We start from the raw sequence: 16601 nt of genomic DNA on the forward strand, positions 1-16601 counted from the left end.
ATTACCAGCCTTCAACATGTCTGGAAATAGGCATGGGTTCTACTTTGTACCCTAAGCTGGGCCATTCTGCTACGGCTTACATTTTCGGGCTAAGGTTAATAGAAAACTCATAGGAATGCTAAAATTTAGACTTGACTGTGACCTGACCTTCAGACTGGACTCAGTCCAGTTGGTCATCCTGACTAGGAAAACTAATGACCAGTGGCAACCAAGTAATACAGTTGTCTGTCTGCTTGTTCATGTTGTCAGAGGTGAAAGACCTCCTGTTCCATTTTAGAAACTCTATTCAAAAAGAAAATATGTCTAGAAGATATTGTTTATAGTTACTCCACAAATATTAAGGAGTTCTTGAAAACCAGTGTCATCTGCCTCTGAAAATAAAGATCAATAGATGAAATTTTGAATGTATACTTGGAAAGCTTGAAATGGCTCTGGGGTGAGTATGGGTCATTTTCTACTTTCATGAGTTTAACTGTTCTTGTCATGATCCTGTCAGAGTTTCTTCTGACGCTGAGAGCCTTTTCCAGTTCCTTGCCCCGAAGACTTCTCTGTGTTAGCTGAAGAGGTTGGTGCTTGGTTGAATCTTGGTTAATGTCCAGATATCTAAATAAATGCAGCCAGTGGACATCAGAAGTGGGTTTTCTTCTCAAATAAACCCCAGCATTCTAATTTTTAAAAAAATGTTATATGATCTTACTTATAAGAGTAATCTAATGAGCAAAATAGAACCAGAGGCGTAGAATCATGGAACAGACTGAGAGCTGTAAGTTGGAAGAAAGAAGTGGGAGACTGATTGAAAGAAAGCAAAGGGATTAGTCAAAGAACATATATGAAGAACTCATGGACATGGACAGTGGTGAGGGACTGATATGGGAGTGGGAGTGATCTGGGTAAAGGGGGCTGAAGGGGAAAAGAGTGGGACAACTGTAATAACATAAACAATTAAAATAAAAATAATAAACAATAAATAAAATTGAGAAAGAGAGAGAGAAATAGAAGAGAGATTTTTATCCACTTATTTATGCATCCACTGGCTGACTACTGTATGTCCTCTGATTGGAGATTGAACCCATAACCCCAGTGTATCAGGACAATGCTCCAGCCAACTGAACTACCCAGCCAGGCCTGTTTCAGCATTCTAAAATATAACAGCTCCCCTAGATTCAGCCCACTATTCTTTATTCTTGGTTAATAATCACATTGATTTCTCTTATCTAAAGAATTTCCATTTGGAATACGGCCAGAGAATATAATGAATATAATTTGTTCTTAATGCCTTTTCTAATTGCCCTCATTTCCTTAATATTTTACACCATGTTCTAAGAAATTAAAAGGTTGTTTTATTCCATTTTCATATCATCGTATTTTTAAGTGTAACGTTTTTCATAACAAATACAAATAGGATTCCAGGCCTGAATAATTTAGAGTAAATACCAAAGGATTTCTTGGCTTACCAAGCAAGGGTTGAGGACTTTTAAGTTGAAGCATAAATAAGAACTATACTATATATAGTGTAAAATGGCTAGAGTTTGTCGGCACCTAACATATTGTTTGTACTCAATAAATATTAAATGATAGCATTTACTAAAATGACAATTTCATGAGTCACTACCTTTTCATAACAGACAAAGAAGAATTGCCGCCAGCTATTTTGCAAAATTTTGAATAAAAGCTCTAACTCGTTTAAAGAACAGGCATTTCAGACTAAAAGGATATTAAGAAATAAAAATGAATCATATTTTTTCCAAATTCAAAATAAAAAGGTAATGGAAACTAAATTTATTAGACCTCTAATTGTGTCAAGACAAATCTAATTTTCTTCCAAAATCATACTCTAATCATGAAATTTTATTGATACCCACATGCCTGCTGTTATTTTTATTTTGCATAATTCAGCACCCTCACTCATGAAAAACAGCCCATGGTTTTTAAATGCATGGCCAAAGGCAGAGGCACTGTAGTTGTGTTTTCTGCACCTGACTGCATATTGGGATCATCTGAGAGTCTTTCTGGTTTGTTTTTAATACAGATTTCCAGAGCTCTCACCTAATTTCTAAATTATAATCTCTGACATTGGGGCATAGGAATCTGTATTGTTTTCTCAAGATCTTTAGGGATTTCTGATCACCAACTGACATTCAAAAATCATTACTGTTTGTTATTAATATTTTTAGAAAAGTATTTGATAAATGGAATCCATTGTTGTTAACAATTTAAAATCCAACAGGAAAAAAACCCTGTCTTGATATGTTTTTAAATTAATCTAACCCATCATTTCTACATTCTTTTTAAAGAAGATAGGTGTTTTTCTAGGCACTTAGCCCTAGTATTTTTTTGAGTTTTAAAAATTTTTATTTAGTTATTTTTCAAGTACAGTTTTCTGTTTATTTCTCCCAGCCCATCCCACCCCTCCCCCATGTACCCCACCTCCCTCCCATTTCCAACCCCCTTAGTTATTGTCCCTGTGTCCTTTATACTTGTTCCTCTAAATCCCTCCCCTTTTTCCCCCTTAAATTCCCTCCCCTCTCCCCTCTGGTCACTGTTCCCCTGTTCTCTGTTTCAGTGTATTTGTTTTTATTTTGCCTGCTTGTCTGTTTTGTAGTTTATCTTCTGTTAAAAGTGAGATCATATGGTATTTGTCTTTCAACACCTGTCTTATTTCACTCAGCATAATGCTTTCCAGTTCCATCCATGTTGTTGAAAAGGGTAGTAGTTCCTTCTTTCTCTCTGCTGCATAGAATTCCATTGTGTATATGTACCACAATTTTTTGATCCATTCATTTACTGACAGGCACCTAGGTTGCTTCCATCTCTTGGCTATTGTAAATTGTGCTGCTATGAACATTGTGGTGCATAGGTTCTTTGAAATTGATGTTTTGGGATTCTTAGGATATAATCCTAGCAGTGGAATTGCTGGATCAAAAGGCAGGTCGATTTTTATTTTTCTGAGAAAATTCCATACTGTTTTCCATAATGGCTGTACCAGTCTGCAATCCCACCAACAGTGAACTAAGGTCCCCTTTTCCCCCACAACCTCTCTAACATTTGTCGTTTGTTGCTTTGTTTATGATAGCCATCCTGACTGGTGTAAAGTGGTATCTCATCATGGTTTTAATTTGCATCTCTCTGATAGCTAGCGATATTGAACATTTCTTCATGTGTCTCTGGATCTTCCGTATGTCTTCCTTGGGTAAGTGTCTGTTCAAGTCCTTTTCCCATTTAGAATAAGCCTTAGCTTTCCTCTCCACATGCAGCCGTCCCTTGCTCCTAGTGATTATACTGCGCTAATGTCTTCTAAATTAACCCTTTTCTTTCTTTTACCATACTACTGCCCTAACTCCGATAATAATTATGATCCTGCTTTACATCTTTAGCTTCTTTCCCATTGTGGAAGAGAAAAACATATACATTCTCACTTGGTAAGAGAGTACATAGTAGGTGGGTCAAGGGTTTCTCATTGGTTATATTTATGTCACTACAACATGCCACAATGAGCTGCTTCTTTCCTTTTTGAAATTTCTTTGTTTTTTTGTTTGTTTGTTTATTTGTCTACCCTCTGCATAGGGAGTAACACTGAGGATTATGAAGAAATGTGTTGATCTAAAATTTATTTAAATTGGATTATATAGAAAGAGTAGGGATTTTTTCAAGCCAAGGAGACAAAGTAAAGCAATTCTGTATAAAGAAAATAGAGAAAAGCACTTCAACACCACCTTTTTATCCTAGGTTAAATCTAGTCCAGGACTATAGTTTTTATTACAAATCCTACCTAATAACATGCAATATACATGATCCTAAAGATACGTTCAACAGTAAAGCAGGTTAAATCTGACAAGTACATTTCCAAAAATCTTCCAAATTCATCTGTGACCTAGTGGTTAGATACTGAAGTTTTTCTCATTAGATAAAAATTTAGGTTATATTTCTGAAAAATGTGGTAGTTTCCTTATATATAACATGGGGCTTTAAATTTATTTACTAATTATGACCACTAATATCTCTTGATGTTCCTGAATAATTATAGTTTTTATTTTCTGTGTCAATCATCAAGTTTCTACATAGCATAATTGAAAATAATGTATGTTGCAAATATTCAGTATACCATAATTTCTTCTGTATATAAATTGTTGGACCAAATAATTTTTTTAAAAAGGAAAGAAAGAAAATTGTAATGTCATATTAAAACCCTTAATTTTTACACAAAAGATACAACATTCTAACCAAGCTATGACTAGTTATGTATTTTCTTACCTTTCTAATACTATCTTTTGCTTAAAGCACAAATTTCTTTCATGTTTTCTCTCTGAGTCTGTAGTCTATGAGACTGCTTTCTCTCTATTCTTCTGGCCCTATGGTAGCTTTTTTTTTGATTAACAACTGTGATGCTCTGAGATATGAACACTGGCTCTCTTTTTTAAGCAGAGTACATAAACTCTCTTGTTTTAAGCCCTAAGAGGGCATGCATGGCTTTTCTCTAGCCATATATCTGTGTTAAAATAGTTTCAAATGAAAGTTTGCATATTTATTTGCCTTTTACATACTTCCAGTTTAGTCTCTCACTGTCTTTAATCATGTCCTGCTTCCACCTAGGAAGACCAACCATCTCAGTTTGCTCAGGGATGTGGGACTTCCCAGAATAGTCCTTAAAAAACAGGAAAAGTTGATCACCCTAATGCCCTATTTTCTCTGTCAGGGAGATTGCTGATACTTGGTCGATGTTGAAAAATGACATGGCTTTTTCTTCATCTAGAGCATTTTCCCTACCAACTAACTCTTCTTTTGAAACTCAGTTCAGGCAGAACCTCCAGAAACTTGTCTCTGAGCTTCCAAATCACCTGGTGTAAAACATCCTTTTCACGGAGTTTCAAGGCATGGATTATAAACATCCATCTTCCATTTCTAAACTGTGAGAGCTATACTGTATCTCCAAAATGCAACTCAGTAGTTCAAGAAATATAATTTGTATGAATAAAGGAAAGAATTTCTGTCTATGGAGGGAAAGTAACTCTTGCCCTCCATACTTTCAAGCATTCAGTTAGTAGTAATTGCTACCATATAATCAGTCCACAGTGTGTCCCAGGTATTTTTCAACATGACCTTGTCCACTCTCCCCAAATCCTACAATTATCCCAGAGTCAAGTACAGCTGCTTATCCAAGATCACCGTGTTAAAAAACAGTCATACACTAAGAAAGGTCCTGCCCTTTACTACATACCTTCGTGTATCAATATGTTTAGGCAATCAAAAGTGTTCAGCATTCAGAAAGCTGAGTATATGCTTTATAGTATCAAACATCATAGTATATTCTCAGTATACCCTGTAATCAAACACATTAGTAGATGAATACTCACAGTAAATAGCACACATAGTGGCTATAAATAATCTCTCATTAGTTCAGATTAAGTTTTGTCTTCACCTGTATTTTGGAAAGCATTTTCTCCTACTTCATATTTTCTTCTTTTTCATATTCTTGGAGGATTTTAGATTAAAAAAACCATGGACCTGAGGTATATCGGGTATACCTAGGATTTGCGGTCAAGTCTGTCTGATGTCAGAGACCAAAAGCTCTATGATATATTTCTTGCTGGATTACTCTGCCTAACCGCAATGTTCAACAGAACTTTCACTGCTCTGCTGCTTAGCTTTCTTAGTGTTTCTTAAAAAAGGAGTTGCTTTCTATGACATTATAATATATTGCAAACAGATTGTAGTAAAGATCAGTCTTAAACAGTCAAGACAGTTTCCTATAAATACTGAATAAAAGGTAATGTAGTATTTCTGATATGGGTTAGGTATACTCAAGAGTTTTGGACTTTTAATATCTTCATTGAAAATTATTTCAATTGACAGCAGCTATGTATTTAGTATTGTGCCAAGTGATAGAATTACTCATATGCTATGACTAATGATATCTTTGTTTTGTTTTATGATTTCATATTATTACAACATACATATCTACTCACATTAATTTCATCTTAAGAATGTTTTGAGGGGTTCATTGCCTCCCTCGGGAAAACATAGAGCTCCCTGGAGTCCCAGTGAGCCAGGCTCATAACCCCAAGGGTTGGCTATTACACAGTGCACATGTGGGTGATTTTTCAATTGAAAGTCCTAAATGCATATTTTGTTTAAATTGTTCGCATATTCTGCTTTACCTCAGCTGCTGCAGAATTTGTCATCTCATCAATCGTATTTATTAAGATTTCATACTCTTAAAATATTCTCCAGTTGATCTCAAATTGCTTTAATTTTGATCCTGAATTTTGGACCATTTCTGGGAAAAATTAATACATCTTGATTAAGTAGTCATTAAAATAAAATGAGAAAACAATCCTTTAGAGAACTAGGCAGGATTACTTGTCCAATGCTGGTAATTTCTCTTGTTTATTCATTTTTGTCCTTGAGGCCCAGTCCTTAGTAAGTCTCTTCTTTTGTTTTAGGTAGAAATTATATTGGGGAAAAAGCATATAGGACTTGGAGTTTATAATATTATTTATCAGTTCGAATTTTGCCTAATAGATGTTTACATGTCCTTTAGTTTGTTTACTTGTATGTTAAACATGTTGGATAACAGTATTATATATTAGATCTTAAATGCATGGTATTTTTTATCTCACTCAGCTAAAACAGTATAAAAATGGCTCTTCACTATGCTTTTTATCCAGGTTATATTTGTCTTTGTTGTTATAATTCTATATATAAAAGATATAAACTCACTTTTCATATCTGGGTAAAATATAAAACATTCAGTTACTCATCCAGTTGGTTTAAAATGTCCAGATGTTTGGCTTCTTACAGGCAAGCAGCCTCATTAATTTTTACCCTTTCACTGAGATGTTTGTCTTGTTCTGACAAAGTGTAATAGAAAGAGCACTGTTTATAGAGTCAGAAGATTTAAAATGTTTCCTTGATTCATTTGTAGCCCGTGTGACTGACTATAAGTCCATGAAATTTGGTTAATGAAGATACAAGATCAAATATTTTAAGTATTTTCTTAATAAGGACCTTTATGTTTTTGCCTCAGTCATTTGTAAAATAGAGAAACTAATGGCTAACTTTCAGATTGTCATAAAGGTTTACACTGACAATGGATTTAAAAATACTCAGCATGAGATAATGCAGTTAATTCCCAGTAGGAGCTTGTCGAACATGAACTGGAGTTCCATCAGCTGTAAAATGGGAATGATTATTCCTTGTAGGTGTCGCCTACACCTGCTTAGTATGGTTCTGTTTTCTTTCTTTTCCTATTCCTTCCATGGACTTTACATTAGGATGAAACAACAAAGTCATTGTAAAAAATGTAATAAACATGAAAAAGCCCATCTAAATGGAACTTGCTAAGGTATAGCTTATGTATTTTATTGTTTAAAGTCTTATTTTTCTATTTCTATTCTTTGCTCACCTTTTTGTTTTTCAAATGTAACACAATTTTCTAAGCAGTTAGTAAGCTATTAGCTTGTATAATCTTAACGGTGCTAATAGAAACTTTTAAGCAAAAGCAGTTTCATGAAACCCAGGTCTCAGAGGGCAAAAATTTAAAAACTCTTTGTTTAATTGTCATTATATAGCCTCTAATTATTAAGTGCAAATACACAATGGGGAAAAGTAGGCTCACAGTTATTGATACGAAAAATAATACAGTAACTAATGTATAATAATGAAAGAATAAACTGTGTTGTATATACTCACAATTGTAAACCTACTTTTTCCCAACCCTTTAGTATTAGTGTTAATATTTTAGACTTTATGGGATAATACTTGACTGTGTATTAGTCTAGAGTCACTGGAGAATATTGATCTGGGTACAATTTAGGAGGCAGAGGAGAGGGCACTTAATGGGGAAGTAGGAGGGCCCATGGATAAACCAAACTGTAGTGAACTATGGAAGAATAACCAATTTTCGTGGAGTATCCTTCTGTTGGCTCTTCACTTAAAAATTTGCTTGGTAATTATTTAGTAGCTGTTTTGGGGAAGTTTACTTTTTAATCAATTTCCACATAGCAGTTGTACTGGGAAAAAATGGTCAAGATCTTCTATCTGTGCTAAAATTTACACAAATTTACATTTTAAAAAGTCATCTTAGCATAGGTTTTATCCACTCTGTTTAGACGAATGATGTTTTTTAAACCTAGATGTGCCACCCATTTAATAAAAAACAAGTTTATTTGGGGATGAAATAGTTCTAACTCTTCTTACTTGTAGACAGAAGCCATAAAAGTCTACTTGTTATACCATAGCATGAATAAGTTAAATGTAACTTTAATAACTATCCTGAGATTCATTATCCTAACATTGTTTCAGAATCATCTATGAATCCTTGGATTGCTAGCTAGCCTGGAGTCTATGCCAAGTAATATGCATTATAGAGCACTGTCCACCAGGTTGGGAATTAGAAGACCCAGTGTCTGATATCTTTCCTAACACCAATCATTTTATTTTTTAAGTTTGCTCTACAATTCCTATGCAGAAATTTGCTACACAAAACTATTTTGAAAAATGTAAATCACTACACAAAAGCACTATATTATTAGTTTAAGTATTTAGATGTATATAGTCAGTTCATTAATAGTTTACTGTGCTTTACCTTGATACTTAAAATATTTGGTTTATTGAAAATACTTATTTTCCTACTAATTTTCTATCTTTCCACCACCCAAATAGGTAGTTGAAGTGCTCATTCACATAACTCTAAGAAACTCCTTTGTTACTAGTGTTCTGATCCTAACATGGGAAATTTGTGAAGATTCTGAGCTTACTTGAGCTGTTTTAGCTTGGAAGTGATATGTAGAAAATTTGTTCAGGTTTGCTTTTTTGTGCACAGCACCTAGAAATTACATCAAGCATTGCATAACACTGAGATTGATGAGGTGCACCTGCCCAGGACTGACATCTTTAGCTGTTATCCAGAAAAGGTTGTGACCAGGACTGATCCTGGATAGGAAACTGGCCCCACAGAGTAGCATTTCAGCTTCCAGAAAGTATAAGGTGATTCTCATTGACTCAGATGTCATCACCTATGCTTGTGTGTCCTCGGTTGAGGGTCCTAGGGTCCTAAAGCTTATACCTTCCTCTTCTCAGAGAAGGTTGCTGATCTTACCACATTATATTTTTCTGCATCTTACAGATACATACATCAAAATGCCAGGTACTTAATTTCACAGACTAACTTTGCAACTAAAATATGAAACTGTGATCTTCTCTCTACCAGTTAGATACATCCACTCCGTATTTTGAATGGGTCACTTATCACACAAATAAACAAACATTAAAATCGGGTGAGGTAGCAATAACAATATCCAACAATCATATTCAGTAGGAGTATTCATTATAGGGGCCACCTGTGCAGAGAAAATCAGCAGGAAAACCATGGCCTCTGCCCACTGGCTCTGGCAGATTTCTTCCTTGACCCACTTTTGTTTGTAGTTAGGGAATCATTCTTACTGGAATATTCTATAAGACTTCTATAGATTAAATGAGCAACTTCAAGGCCAGGCAGAGTCATGGTATTTGGTATTTGTTTAAGGCCAGGCAGGTTCATGGTATTTGTTCAGATGAAAAAATAGTCACAGAGCCATGGGGATGTCTGATATGCCTTTATTCGTGGGTGAGCAAGCCAAGCATGCTGCAAGCTGTGTGTCTAGCTGCATGTCTCATGTCATGGCCCTTGTTCCCCAGCGTGGCACCCATTGTGGAACCTGCCCCCTGTGTGTCTCTCATCATAATTGCCCCCAGCAGGGGGTCCCTACCTGTGTAAGTACTAGAAGGGAAAAAAGCCAGAAAACTGCCAGAACATTACATAACATAACATAATTCTGTGCATGCCCTCCCACTTCATGTTATGGGAACAGTTTATCGGACCCAGTCTCAAGGCTATGAGAACACTAGTTATCAGGCCCCTGCAAGGCTATGGAAGCACCGTTCCCCTTAGTTTCCCAGACACCTATGTAAGGAAGCCAGACTGCCTCCATTTACCCTACCACTATTTAATATTTTAAAACAAATAGCTTCCCTTTTTGTTTAGATTACCTAAATTTGATTTCTTGAAAATTAAGATAATTTTCAATATGTACTATTTTCTTCAGTGTCATACTGAAGTCTATTGTCTGTAAAGGTGACATGCTGTCTTGATTTGTCTATTGATGGTGGCTGAAATCACACAGTATTCCTTTCTAGCTTAAGTTTTCACTAATTTCCTCAGCTTGGCTGCTGTTTCATGTGAAAGAGGAAAGATTTTTATATCTTTTTATATCTTTGGCTGTTTTATTCCTTATGTGCTGGGAACCACTCTGCCTGGTTTCAGGAGTTGTAACTGCCCCCCATGGCTAAGGATGAGTGAGTGACCTCCAGAATGTGAGCCATTAATGAGATAAAAGCTTGTCTCTGGCAGCAATGCTGCTTCTGCTTCATCCCCTGGCTCCAACGCTTGGTCAGTTAGTCCATGACTTGTATAACCCCTCAGAGGGGAGACAACCTAAGCCAGACATGATCACTTGGGAGGCCATCACGGAAGGACTCGGGGGGCTACAACAAAGAGGGAGTGATGGACCCTCACCCCCCAGCTATTCTGACATAGCCCAAGTCCCCATTTCCATCTGGGAGAAGCACTTCCTGGCTCTAATCCATTTAAGCCTGAAAACCTATAACGGCGAGGGCAGTGCAGCCCCTTGCCAGCTAGAGTGGGGATCTGGGGTGACCAGGAATAAGAAAGAATTCCTAAAATCCTGTGAAGCTTGCTTTGCTAAGAGTGCTTTCATTCATATGATAAGGGTTGGAGCAGGAAATGAGTACATCTCCCAAAGTTTCTGTAACCCCCTTACCTGACAGACACTGACTCAGACTAAGCCCTCAGATTTCTTTGAAATGTTATCTACTGTCTGATTCTTGCCACCTATATTCCTGTATTACAACCCAATAAAAGCCATTGAGGAAGGGGCTCTTGGCCTTTCTCCTCTGAAAGATTGGCCACCTCTCCTCCCCAAGCAGATCATGTCTTGGTAGTGTTACTTTCATCCATGGTGGACGGGGGGATTTGCAGGTAAAACTGCCCCCACACTTATGATGGCAGAGAATTACATTATCAAAATCCCCTTTATAAAGTGTGCATCCCCCAGCCTCCCCTGAAGTTAGCTATGAGAAGTTAGTAAATTCTCTCTGATTAAATATATATACATATATTTAATTATATATATATATATATATATATATATATATATATATAATGACATGTGAACAGAAGAACTGAGAAAAATCTTTATTGAGGTCCTCTATGTTTTTTAAATCTTTTTTGCTGATCTTCCAGGATGACCTTGGAAGCCTTGTATTAAAGATGGTAGAATGGCCATCAGCCTGGTGACTTGAGTGACTTGTCTAAGAAGGCCTTAAAGTTCTCTTCAACTTGACTAAATTCTGTACAGCTTATTTCAGACTTTAGTATCCTGACTTCTCTTTCTTAGAGCATTTACTTCAGAAAATTTGTAGCAGTAAGCTCTTTTTCTGGCCCTTTAAGATGTAAATTTTTTTTAAAGGTTCTTACCAGTTTTACAACCCAGGAACACCTTTCCCCAGGACCCACAGGCCCTCCTTGTGAAACAGAGGAAGGGAGAGCTACTATCTTCCGGTTTCTAAAGGAGGATAGAAGCCTGATTTGACCAGATTGGAGGAGGTGCCTTCATCCAAGTAGTGAAACTGCCTCCTGTCATGAAGATAAGAAAAAGTTTGCTTTTCCTTTGAGTAAAGTCAATTAGAAAACACAGATGGCCTATGCTCTCCCCTCACCAGTGATTTTTAAAACACCCTTTGTTTTAGTCCATTCCAGTTCAGACTGCATTCCTAGTCTCCTTCTGCTAAGAAAAGTATTCCATTGCACTTAATCCACACAAGGACTGAATGAGACTAAACTTCTAAGGTATTAAGATAATGAAATTTTGGAGTCTACTGAAGTTTAGAAGCTAACAAACCCTGACTATTGTGATGATATTTATAGCTGGAAGCAGAAAATGTTGTAATAAAAAGTGTAAAAAATACTAGCATGCCCTGCATTGGCTTAGTGTTTGTGCTATACACAAGCATTTATAGCAGTCTGGGAGTCTGGTGACCCATGTCCTGTGGCGACATGCTTGGCAAATTGAGCCCCTGACAAATTGGAATGTGGTCTAAGTATTTTTCAAGACTGTGAAAGGAGGGTGGAAAAACCCAGGAAACTATTGAAAAACCTGCAACTTTTAGCAGTATATTGCAAAAAAGAGAGGCTTTTCCAGTAATTGCAAAGATTCAAAATGTGAAACGTTATTTAGAAAAAGAGCCTCAAATTATTAGAAAATCTATGATGAATACACCCCAAATGTCAGGAAATAAAAGTAAAAAAATGCCTGAAAACAAAGGCTTTAAAGAACCTTCATTTAGAAAAAAAGACTCAACATATTATCTATTCTTATGTGGCAAGCATAAGGATAGATAATAATAAATGTAATCCTTTTGCATCCATACCTCAGACAGTCTGTAGGTAGCTGTGATTGAATACATTTCTGGAGAATGAGAGAAAGTAAAGCAACCGTGGGCCATAGAGTAGAATGTGAATGTAATCAAGGATTCTTCCCCATTGTCAGGGGAAGGGTTTAAAAACAGAAGCTACCCAGCAGAAGTCCATCTGTGTTAAGAATCTCATACCTGCTAAGTTTTTCTGATCTTCCTTTTTCAGAATGAATGTATTTACTGCTCTTATTTACACATGCTTCATCTTTTGTAATGTGTATGTTGGAAGTAGAATAAAGCAAAAGGTTTGTATTTTATTTTATACATTGTTGCATCATGAGGAACCTTGACCAGACATTATGGAAAAGATTGTGAATCACCCAGAGACTTTAAAATTTCATATAGATGTGACTAATGAAAGGGACTTTGTCTTACCTCCCTTGGGAGGGACTATCTGTGCTTTTCATAGAAATAAGGCTACACATAGTTATTTGGTGGCTTTAGAGGCTGCTATGACAAAGACTAATCACTGTCCAAGAATATCATGTTCCTCTATCTGGGCGTATAGCTAGAATCCCATATCCCATGCATATGGAGGTGGTAGGTAGTCGACTTAAGAATGGAATGAGAGCAGCCTATTCTATAAAATATCCTGCAAAGCAAGGAGAGGCTTCATACTCTATTTCCTTCTATTTTATTGAGTTGTAGATACCTGAATTTCTTTGTAAGCCAAGTGTTGAACACAGTGAAGCTGCTATGAACATGGACCCTGAGTGCTTATGTAGAGGGCAGCTGTTTTCTGAACCTGAACATCCATGGTAGGCTGTAAGTTGGAAATAAATAGCTATGCTAACCCACTGCAATGTTTGGATTGTTTGTTGCTGGAGTCAGTCCTTCCCTAACCAACATAATGATAATGACATTTTTTCCTATTCATTGAAAGAGGATTTTATATAGACATTAAGTGACTTTTAATTTCCAAACCATTATACTCCCATTTTCTTACTTAATATTCATAGTGAGCCCAAAAATGAGATCTCTATTGTATTGTGAATGCACTAGGAGAGGTTTTATTACAGAACCTGAAAATTAAAGACCTGGAAGAGAATTTTAAACTGTCCAAACCCAAAGCCCATGATGGTTTTAGTATTGCTCTCAACATAGTTATGGTGGATTGTACACTTGAAATTAAAGACATTCCACTTTTTTATTTCTTTCAAAAATATCAGTTTCTTCCATCATGTTTTTCCTCTTAATGTGTCATTTACTAATACCTGCTCTACTTGTCATTTTAGCTCATTAAACAAAGTAATATTTCTATTTCCATGTATGGTACTTACATTCCCACCCTCACCCCACCTGAAATATTCCTAATTGTGGAACTCAGAATCTATAACACTATCTTTACATACTAGCCTGTGGCAGTCACAGAGTTGGTCAATTCATCAAACAAGAAAAATCAACAAAAGCATAGCCAATACAATGAATGCATTTTTCTACTCTGTATGTTTAAGTGAGGCCAGGAAGATAATAAATATGTGGGATGTGGCTGTACTTCTATGTGACAGGTATCTGTCATTCATGGGGCCACACCTGTGCAAGCATTCCCACAGTGTGCTCTTCAGCAAAGCTTGTGCTTATACCTCAATAAAATTTCACCCTCTGGATCTGTCTTTTCAGAAATAGCTTTTAAAACATTTTAACGTCTAAAGCTCCATTTATATTAAAGCCAAGCTTCCTTTCTTCTAGTATTCCTCTGCTCTTCATCTTATATTTCACCATTATATGGAATACATTTAATTTTATCCTGTGCATCACTTACCCAATTTGAGTTATTTTTGAGTAGTTTCAGGAGTGAAGTTTTCAACTGGCCACTTTCAAGCCTTCCATGTTTAGGCAGGAGGTGTCCTGAGATACACATAACTGCCAATGCCAGCTAAAAATGGATGAACTAAAATTAGATTTAGTTTGATTTCAGATTCAATGGAATTTAATGTATAAAATAGAAAAACACCATTGGGGGGTGAGCTCGTCCTATAACCCAGGCAGTGTATGAAATTTCTTTTAGAAAACATGAAATTGATATAATATAGTGTATTTTAGAAAGTACATATGCTACTTTTTAAAGAAAATATGTAACAACTTCATTTTACATTCTTTCAAAGAATAATAGCATTAAAAGTATCTTGTGAATATAAATGCAACTACTCTTGTTTTTTATTATAAAGCTAGTAGTAAATGGGTTTATACAATATGTAGGTCACTGTATTTCCTATAGCAGTTGATTTATACACAATAAACATAATAAGACAGTTAAACTGCTTCTTATTTTGTCTAACAAAAAAGCCAAGATTAAACTGGTTCAAACCTCAAAGGCAATTTATAAGACTGAAAGTCCAAAGGCTGTCTGGGTCAATAAGCAACTTGGCCTTGTTATTATAAGGCTCTCTAGACTCTGCTTTTGTGGGGATTTTAAATTTGCAGTAGCTTCGGAAGTGGCTTCAAGCTGCCACTGGAGCACTAACCTTCTTAGTCACATGGGGAAAGAGGCAATGCTTCTCTGCACACCATCATAGAATACCAGGCTTCTCATTGATTTCCCCTCCTTAAATACACACACACACACACACACACACACACACACACACACACACACACACACACACACACACACACATGCTTCACAACCCATATGCTTCTTGACTTAGATTACATGAATTAATCACTGTGGCAAAGAAATAGTTGTAACTCATATTGGCTCAGACTGATCTGTCCCACTGTTGGACCTGAGAGAGGGTTGGTACAAAGGAACAGGAAAGTACAAAATGTAAAGAGGTGATGATATGACTTCTAGTACTTACTAGTGTTTCTATCATTTTGTTGGTGAAGATCTGAAGGTTAGAAAATTCAAATGATTTGACAAAGCAGTAAATGTCAAAGCTAAGACATAAGCTGAGTTTCCAAAGATCACTCTGTTAATCAAGTCACTCTTTATTTTCATTTTTCTCATTATGTGCATTATTTAGAAACAAACAAAATAAATTAAATGTAATGCTTTTTTCTAAGTATCACATCTATTTCCCCTGCCTTTTTCATGTCATGGTGAGATATAAAATGATTCTATTTATATCGTATAAGTTAAGGGTGAGTAGTTTAATTTTAGGTATTGGGATTCTATTTAATTTTATGTATTATTATGAGTTCTTAGTACAGTAGTATTTTATGATTGCTTTGTGGCTAAAAATTGATAATAGTAATTGAAATAATTATAGCAAACACTTCTATAGACTTGGTGTTTTCCTGACACTGTTCTATAAGCTTTGCATATAATAGATCATTTAATTCTCATCACAATGCTGTGTTGTAGCTATGCTGCAAACATAGGTTAAGCTACTAAAATAACAAAGTTATAGCACTTAAAGAAGACAAAATTTTACTTTCCTCTTGTTTAATCATTTGTGATGGGGATAGAAGCTCTATTCTATGGCATTATGCAAGGAGCCAGACTACTGTAATGGCTCTGTTATCCTCAGTAGGCACTTCTAGCTCTGTATAAAGTGCAATTGCTCTGATTATTGACAATTACTAGCTAGTGATATGGGGCAAACAAAGAAACTGAACAATTTATTTGTCCTTAAGGGAAGACCTAGAACACTCATATACTATTGAGCAGTATTCAAACATATGGCTGCACCTGGTTACAAGGGAGGCTTGGAGTTAGACTCTGTAGAATGCCATGTGACCAGCTGAACCCCAAAGGTTTCTGTTGCTAAAATAAAGAAAGAGAAAATAGGTAGTGTGAGGCAGAAGGTTTTGCCACAGGTAAGTAGTATTGTGTTCTCATGTTGCAGCTGAAGAAACTAGTGCAGTTGTCCCACAGTTATCAGTGGTAGAGCCAGGATATATCCAAGATGGTGTGGCTTCAGAGACTATGGTTTTCACCACCATTCAGTGTTGCTGAAATACAAAGGTTTAATATGTAGACTACAAAAGAGAACACTCACCCTCTCACCCTTATCCCCCCAAACCGGTCTTTTCTTTAAAGCTACCAATTGCAATTCCGTGACAATTTTTTCCAAGAATTTGAATTTTTGGTACTTTATTCATTTGAAAGTCATACATGTATTTTC

General features: G+C 36.0%; 1 long non-coding RNA gene across 3 annotated transcripts in view; it reads left to right on the forward strand.

Moving 5' to 3' along the window:
- The first annotated feature begins 212 nt into the window (after positions 1–212).
- Positions 213–16601, forward strand: part of LOC119062309 (uncharacterized) — a 55736-nt gene continuing 39347 nt past the window's right edge. The window contains exons 1-3 of one of the 3 annotated variants that reach the window (XR_008391685.1): positions 213–436; positions 3134–3190; positions 13174–13296. This is a non-coding gene — a long non-coding RNA (uncharacterized LOC119062309). The remainder of the gene's footprint in view (positions 437–3133; positions 3191–13173; positions 13297–16601) is intronic. The other 2 variants (XR_008391684.1, XR_008391683.1) reach the window with 2 other exon arrangements.

The sequence above is a fragment of the Artibeus jamaicensis genome, unplaced genomic scaffold, assembly GCF_021234435.1.
Source record: "Artibeus jamaicensis isolate MK-2021 breed Jamaican fruit bat unplaced genomic scaffold, CSHL_Jam_final contig_415, whole genome shotgun sequence".
Lineage (NCBI taxonomy): Eukaryota > Metazoa > Chordata > Mammalia > Chiroptera > Phyllostomidae > Artibeus > Artibeus jamaicensis.